Below are 8,764 nucleotides of genomic sequence, written 5' to 3' on the forward strand. Positions count from 1 at the left end.
GAAAGAATGGCGACGCTGCTGCCAAAAAGTATATAAAATCTAAACTGAATTTTACTTTCCAATCCTAAGAATTGGATTGAAGAAGTAAATTAATTTAGAAGATCATAGAACGATGTCGAAACCGCTGCTAACGAGAGCGTAAGATCTGAAGTGAATATTAAAGGTATTTAATCCTCGGAATTGGAATAAAGATGATTAATTTCTAGTGCATGCGATACGGCATAATGCCTTCCATCATGACTATTTTAGTCATCTATATTATAGCAGTGAATTGGATGAATATCGCTATTTAATTTATGTGAAAAGGAGGCGTGCAATTTGACATAAAGCCATCTATCAAGACAATTTTAACCAGCTATATTACCTATATTAGCGAAAATTGGGTTAAGAAATTAAAATGTACTACTAAGCTGTAGTATTTGGAGAGACGAGACATGAATTTACCCCATTTGAGCCTAAGCGGTGATGAAAGACAAAAATCAGTGTAGTGAAGTGAAAGTGTAAATAGTGAATAGAGTGCTAGACTCGAATGTTTGAAAGTATCTGAATACTTAAAAGTTAGAGCAAAGATTGCAGAAAGTTTCGTAACCTAGTTTACTGATTGCATTGATCCAAGGAGCGAATTTAAAGTTGTGCCAACAGTGGGAACAGTGGAAGAAAAGTTAGACTGGGATGAACTGGAATCAGAGACATGTTAAAAGTTTCAAGCAATACTCGGTGAATGGAAACTAAGAATGACCTAGGATAAGACTGCGCAAATGTTGCGGATATTGTTGTAGACTTCAAAAGTTTATTGCACAGAGTTGATAGGCAGATGAACTGCTTTATTTAAACTGATTTCATAACAATAGACCGTTTTAATGGGGGCAGTAATGCGGCAATGACATCAACGCGATTTGTCAAAGAAATTGACACATTCACAACTTAGCAGAGAATGGCTTAAACCCGGTAAGCATTTGTGTGCGTGCAAAATCGGCATCCCATAAAGTCACAGTTTAATGTTAGCGACCTCTTTCTGTCTATCAACTCTGTTTATGTGGTCCCCGCTCCGGGGGTGTAGATATCCTCCCGCTTGCTCTCTTTCGTGCCCGTAAGGATCTTGACGCACATGCGTCGTTGTCCGACACGTTTCAACGCACACGTGTCGTCGATGGCACTCTGACTCTCTTATATAGTAGCTGTTCGTATCTAGGGCATCGCCCACTATCGTACGGGATGCGTCCCTCTAGTCTTCGTAGGTCTATATGTATTCGTTATACTTAGCTATCTCTTTACGCCGACATTTTGTTATTAAGGCATCCCTTCCTAATCTTTAAGCTTTCTTTATGGGTATTTTGAGAAAACAGGAAGATAATGTGCCAAATTGTTGATATTTTAAAATAGATTTTTCTTATAATTGATGAATGTGGAAGTTTAACATAGTATGGTAATCGGTGAGTAATGTATTGTAACACCAATTGAAATGAATTAGAATTTATTGTAAGTTGGAGCGAGCGTTGTGCTAGCAGGCGCTTAGAAGCTTCGCCAGTCCGAATGAGGCCTTTCGGCCTCGCACAGTCTAAATCTGGAGGCCTATTCTATTTCAACAATTTATGAATGGTTTAATCTTCATTTGATACGACCTTGACAATCGCTCTCGCTGATTGTTCCCCAGGCGCTCGCTCGTCATGAATTCGTCTCATAAGGCACTTATTGGTGCACTTGAGTTGCACTGCAAACCATGTCAAGGACGTATCATAACAAGATTAAAGCTATAACCATTTTTTTCGGCCTCGGTAGGCCTCAAGCGGACTTGTAAAGAGCGCGACTGGCTAGCACACCGCTATATATTTTATATAGATGTCAAATTCGTAAAATTAACGTTTAAAACATCATGTATCATAGCTGAATCTAAATCATGTAAATTTCGATGTCAATTTTAGTGCCCGCGTAGCTCGGGCAGTTTTGTATGGACAAAAGTTTGCTACCACCATTTTTGCAAGTACCTAATAACACTAGTGTAAATGAAAAGGAAATTTTTATCGGATGTTTGGTAACGTGTTGATGTTAATCGTTAGTTTTTGTCAGTCCGGCGGGGCTGCGACTAATCGCAATTAGCCTGCGACTAGTCGCCTTTAGTTTAGTTGTAGTGAGATGTATTTTTGTACCGTTAAGAGCCGTCAATTGTGCGATGATTTAAAATTGTATTATAAAACGATGTACAACGTTTGGTTACGTACCTGAGTGGAAACCGCAATGTTCCGTCCATCGGAGTTCGAAGTAGATTAAGAGCTAGACCCTCTCCTGCGCATTGCGCCCTTCTTGTCTAACCTACCAGTGGCGGCGCGTCAAACACATTCATCCACAAGTCTTACCCAACTCCGTTTTTCTTGTTCCGTGAGCTTAAAGAAAACTTCTAACCTAAAAATTCGGCAAGTAGGTGGGATTTGAGTTCTATGAACGCACCGCCACTGACACCATGTCCTTCTGTAGCGACGACGTCCTTCCATAGCAACTTCACCCTTCAGTAGTGACATTAGTCAGTGCCTGACTGCACAACTGAGTTTATCTGAGTGTACCTATTTATTGCAGTATATTCCTTCCAAGTTCAAATACCATCGTGGAAAACAAAAAATAGAACTAACTTATTTTGGTTGTAGAAAAATCTCGCAAAAGTAAAATTAATAGCTTTACTCACCCTGACAGGAGGATAAGAAAAATAAGCGTTTGAAATGTTATTATTTTACACAGGGGCATAAGATAGCGTTGACTGAAATGTCGTAAATCATAAGTAAAAACGTTCTTTTATTCGGATTCTTAAGGCCTATTCCAACATTGAAAGTCTCGGCATGATTTGATTTGATTGAGGCACACTGCGGATACCTAATATCAAATTAATAACTATGAAACCAAGTTGTAAATTTCTAAGCCTAAAATAGGCCTCTTCGTAATGTGGTTTGAATAGTTATTTATATTTTCCAAAATTAATTAACACTTTTTTACGTTTTTGGTCCCCTACATAAAATCTTTCACGTATCAGATCACATAAGCAGGAAATAGATACAAGCACGGATACACTCAGTGTGCGTCAGGCCATCTCACAGGCTGTACCGCCCCGCCCGGACTCTCGCCCGACCCCAATCGATACGCTACTTACAACTATCGCAGCTGTAGGGTTTCTTTTATTCGCGGGTGTGGGGGATAAGATAAAATCAATGTTTTACTGATAGTGTTTGGAATCTGACGTGTTTAACCCTTTAAGTACTATTACCCCATGATTTGAAAAACTGCAAAAAAAGAGTCATAAAAGACTAAGGGTCTACGAGTATATTAAAGCAATAAATAAGTTCTGTTATTAAAGACGTAAAAATAAAGAACTTAAATGTATCTGACTAAATTGGTGATTCTAATGTAGGAAGGACATCAACATCACTAAAGACAGTAATGAACACAATGATTATTATTATCATACTTTTCGTCCAGATAAATATACGTAATTAGTCTTCCTTCTTATGTCCATGATTGGAGGTCTATTAGGATTAAAAGGCATATGAATAAGAAAAACTTTCATGTATTAAATCAAATCTTTGAACGGCCTTGAACACTTATTAGCGATATTATAAGTTTAGAAGAATGCCGTTGGGATTGGGGTCGGGCCGAGGAATTGTAGTTCCGTTGTAAGTTCCATATTTAGCGTCCATTTTGATACCACGTGTCACGTTATCAGTGCCAACATAATTTAAATAGATCATAATATATATTTACATTATTTACTAATATACATTTTATTGATTTGATATTGAATGTACAGGCCATAATATTCATCGCAATGTGTTTATGGAATCGTATACCGGATAAAATAAACGATATTAAAAATATATGAAGTTTTCTTTTCATTATTCCACTTGACTTTATTCGGTAAATTTCAATAATCCGGCTTGCTTGGGTCGGTGGTTGGAAAAGGGTCTGTAAGTCCTGGGGATCAGAGTAGATTTTCGTTATTAAGGAACGTTTTAATAAAATTAATCCAGAGGAGTGCGTGAGGGGGGACTGTTTCCGCGCCGCTGCTTGTCGACGAAATAGGTACTCAAAAATGAAGGCCCCAGTGGACAGGCATACGGACGACGACACAAAAAATATATAATTATGTTAAAAATGCTTTTTTAAAAAAAGCTGGTAATGTGTTCAACAGTAATTATGGTTCAACCAAAACTCACTAATTGGAAAAACAAAAACCAACCTTGTTTTGGTACTAGTGCGATTGACTATAGCTCTGAACTTGTAGTAATAAGTGAGTTTTTGTTGTCACCTACAATAATATAAGACACACACAACACATAAATACGTCTTATAAATCGATGAACACCGTTAGCATGCACGAAAAAGTGTCACGTTGTGGACAAATCTCCATGGTAACGTTGTGGACAGATCGCCATGGTAACGTATAAAAGTATGCAATTTTTCATCAATGTTTTCTTATGACGTTATCACGCAAAATTATTATCCGACCGACCGACTTTACAGACAACCATATATTTTTTTCCCCAAAGTCCCTTGAACAATTTGATTTCAGAATATTTCAAGCCCAAATTGGATTGTATTGATGAAAGTTTATTCCCAGACAAAGTTATCTCATTTGCCCGTCAACTGAACCGTATGAAAGGGAATCATACAATTGAAGAAGTATAGTCTAGCACACATTTTTTAATAAGCTAAAGAAAATTATTATCCCGTGAGTAAAATCCGAGGATCGGTTTAATTTTTGCCATATAAGTACCAATATTTATAACTTTTCTTTGTCTCGAATAAAAGGTTCCACCGAAACTTAATTTACCATCTCACATTATTATGTTACCCGTAGATCGTAGATACGTATATCCTCTGAAATCAATTATTTCCTCTACGTCCACATTCTTACATATTGTGTCCCAAAAATCCTTTCATTTTTATCCATCCGATCTCGCATCCTTCCTTCCATCCCTCTTATTAATTCTGGAACGAAACCTTTAATTATATACGATCCCAAATGTACTCATGAATAAATATGGAAAGGGCTAAACAAGACGGTATGACCTTTGTAATTTATTGTAGGGCTCTTAAGGTTTAAGGGCCTGTGCACACTAGGGGTTTAATAAATAAATAAATAATAAATATTATAGGACATTCTTACACAGATTGTCTAAGTCCCACAGTAAGCTTATGAAGGCTTGTGTTGTGACAACGATAACACTACATAGTATAAAACAAAGTCGCTTCCCTGTCTGTCTCTCTGTATGTATGCTTAATAGATCTTTAAAACTAAGCAATTGATTTAGATGCGGTTTTTTTCAATAGATATATGTATAGAGTGATTCAAGAGGAAGGTTTATGTATAATTTGTTAACCAGTGCGAAGCCAGGGCGGGTCGCTAGTATATAATATACAAATACATAAATACATAGAAAACACCCAAGACTCAGGATATCTGTGCTCATCACACAAATAAATGCCCTTACCGGGATTCGAACCCAGGACCGCGGCTTCACAGGCAGGGTCACTACCCACTAGGCCAGACCAGTCGTCGACGGTTTTGGCCTTGCAGTTTAGAAAGAGACCAATAAAATGTAAAACCATTTAAAGTACTAGATATAATGCGATAAGCATTCTTAAGCAGCGATGGCAGTTTTGCGTCTACACACGCGTGCTGATTTCACATATGATGCGCAGACAAAGTCGCAGGACAAAGACTAGTAAGTAATGAATGAATGAATGAAATCGTTTATTTCAGGCAACTAGTAGCCCATACATAAATACCTTAAAACTAGCATACATATTATAAAAATATAACTAAACACTAAAAAACACATTATGATTGCGATGCATTACGCAACCCCGCAGTGTCAGGGAACCGGCCGCGGAACCGCCGAAACTTGACACCCTTCGGCCAAAACTCCTCCTTGGTGAAGGTCGCTAGATGTTCAGTCGGAACGGTCACCACAAACGAATTAAAATTCGCATTGTGTCGAGATTCCAACTTCGCGACCCTCAGGATGAATCCGGTTTTTGCTTTCACATACCTACTTTACGATATCATCGACCTTCGTAAGGTAGTGTAGACGGGACACATACAGCAGCGTCGACGGTGTTGCAGGACGCAGCAAATGATTGGGTCCGGTCGGTGCGGTACCGCACTGGTTCTGACGAGCTGGTTTCCTTCTCTTCTCTTCTCCACCTTTTTAAAACCATCTTCGTCGCATCGCGACTCCCTTAGAGCCGGCTGGTGGTCCTTGTGAACATGTTCACGTAGGCTCTGCACCCCTTTCTTCGGCCGCTGCTTAGGCTTGGACACAGCAGGCGGCTTAGCGGCAGTAGCAGCGTAAGAACGTTCCGGGGTTAACGTATTCTCGCGTGACGTGCGCGTCTCCGGTGACGTAGACGGGCGGGCGGCGGGGCGCGGGTTGGCGGTCGCCTGGTCAGCAATCGCCGACGCATCCAAATTCGCGGGTTTTAAACCGCCGATGGACACATTCCGCGCAACGTGACACACGGCTATGTTAGAGGTATCTGACCTACATTCCGAACTTGCACTACGTAATAATGCCAATTCGGAACGTAGCTCACTGATGGTATTATTAGATACCTCTAACTTAGCCTGCACTTCTGCCAGACTCGTCTTCAGGAATGTAATGTCCTTCAGCAGCCTGGTGACGTCGACGTGGTCGAAGGTAACCGGTGGTAACCGGTCTAGCTGCTTCGCAACGAAGGCAGGCACGTCGTCTGGATCGGTCTCCTTGAACAGTTTGATTATGTCCTGGAGACTCTTCACCCCCCATCCCTCCGACGGGATGGCATCTGGTCAGTTTTGCCGAGCGTCTGGAAGAGCAGCGCCTTGCCACTGCAAATGTCGTCTTCATTGAAACTCGATTTGCAGATCTGCCTGATGCTGACTTCGTCCATGGTGTCTATGGCATTCTGTACAAACGCCAGTAACTCATTCGCTATGAGTTGTTGTGAACCCATCGCGAAAAATACGGGGCAGCGACCTAAGTCACGCCGATCGCGAATAAATATATTATTCGATATTATGCAGTGAAGCGCGTCCGATTCCAAGCGCGCATCGCACTGCACTGATCAATAATAACTAATATTTTGCATGGCTAACCCAAGCTAAGTTGGCGGCAAGTTTGGTAGCACAGACTGTGCAAGTGTTATTATAAACGTCATAATTTCATAGAAGTTTGACGTCTAATTATACTTGCACAGTCTATGCTATCAAACTCGCTGCCAAGTTAACTTGTGGTCTGACTCTTAACAACTGAAAAAGCGGCCAAGTGCGAGTCGGACTCGCCCATGAAGGGTTCCGTATTTAGGCGATTTATGACGTATTAAAAAAAAACTACTTGCTAGATCTCGTTCAAACCAATTTTCGGTGGAAGTTTACATGGTAATGTACATCATATATTTTTTTTAGTTTTATCATTCTCTTATTTTAGAAGTTACAGGGGGGGGGACACACATTTTACCACTTTGGAAGTGTCTCTCGCGCAAACTATTCAGTTTAGAAAAAAATGATATTAGAAACCTCAATATCATTTTTGAAGACCTATCCATAGATACCCCACACGTATGGGTTTGATGAAAAAAAATATTTTGAGTTTCAGTTCGAAGTATGGGGAACCCCAAAAATTTATTGTTTTTTTTCTATTTTTGTGTGAAAATCTTAATTCGGTTCACAGGATACATCTACTTACCAAGTTTCAACAGTATAGTTCTTATAGTTTCGGAGAAAAGTGGCTGTGACATACGGACGGACAGACAGACGGACAGACGGACAGACGGACAGACGGACAGACAGACAGACATGACGAATCTATAAGGGTTCCGTTTTTTGCCATTTGGCTACGGAACCCTAAAAACGGAGAAATCTTGTTGCCTAAAAAAGCCGAAAAAAAGGGGAACGGATATAAACGCTAATGTGCACAGCGCTTAAGAGATGAAGTCTAATTTGTGTGTAAATTGTTTGACTCGGGCCTACAGCCTGCGGCGTGACGAGCCATGTCGCGAGGAGATTAGTGAGTCAAATAGAGCCATTGCCACTTGCTTGGGTAAGTACCTACTTGTACGAAGTTATGTAAGAAGACAATGCCTACTCTTTACTTAATCCTTTTAACGATATAATAGGTAAAAATATAATTTACAGAAATTTTAGTATGAAAATTAAATAAACTTACTTAATATATGTGAGAATGTGCTTTATTCATTATTTTTCATGCTCAAGAGTTCCACTTTTTGGTAGCCTACACACACATGTTTATTTTCTGTAAGCCACTTCCCAAATAAAACCTTATATTTGAGACATCCGCAGTATTGAACGAAAAGTGTCATCTTTTCATACCATTTAGCTACTTTTCACCCCGCCACCAAAAACACTTCTATTTTGAACCGTATTTCAAGGGAATAAGGTTCAGTGAATGGTCAGTTAAAGTTCTTGTACAGTCAGCTGGCACTTTGCCATAGCTGCAGACGCAAAGGCATTTCCGGCAGGAGTAAGGAAACCGAACAGAGTGACTATGTTAAATACAACTTTACAAGTTCATGCCCAGCGGCGACAAAGTGAGTTATGTATTATCGAAAAATTTCTCGTGTAAAAAACGTACGTGTTGGTAGGTATGTAAATTTCGTATGAATAAGAGATGCATATATTATGTCACCTTAAAACTCGTTTTAGTGAAAACGCGTTTTCCCTAGTTAAAACTAGTTGTCCGTATCACCTTAGTGAAATCGCGATAAAAATAGTTTTCCGTAT

General features: G+C 39.7%; 1 pseudogene; it reads right to left on the minus strand.

Annotated features, from left to right (window-relative positions):
• Positions 1 to 4,925: 4,925 nt before the first annotated feature.
• Positions 4,926 to 7,089, minus strand: LOC134658609 (uncharacterized; annotated as a pseudogene).
• Between the last annotated feature and the right edge of the window lie 1,675 nt (positions 7,090 to 8,764).

The sequence above is a fragment of the Cydia amplana genome, chromosome 23, assembly GCF_948474715.1.
Source record: "Cydia amplana chromosome 23, ilCydAmpl1.1, whole genome shotgun sequence".
Lineage (NCBI taxonomy): Eukaryota > Metazoa > Arthropoda > Insecta > Lepidoptera > Tortricidae > Cydia > Cydia amplana.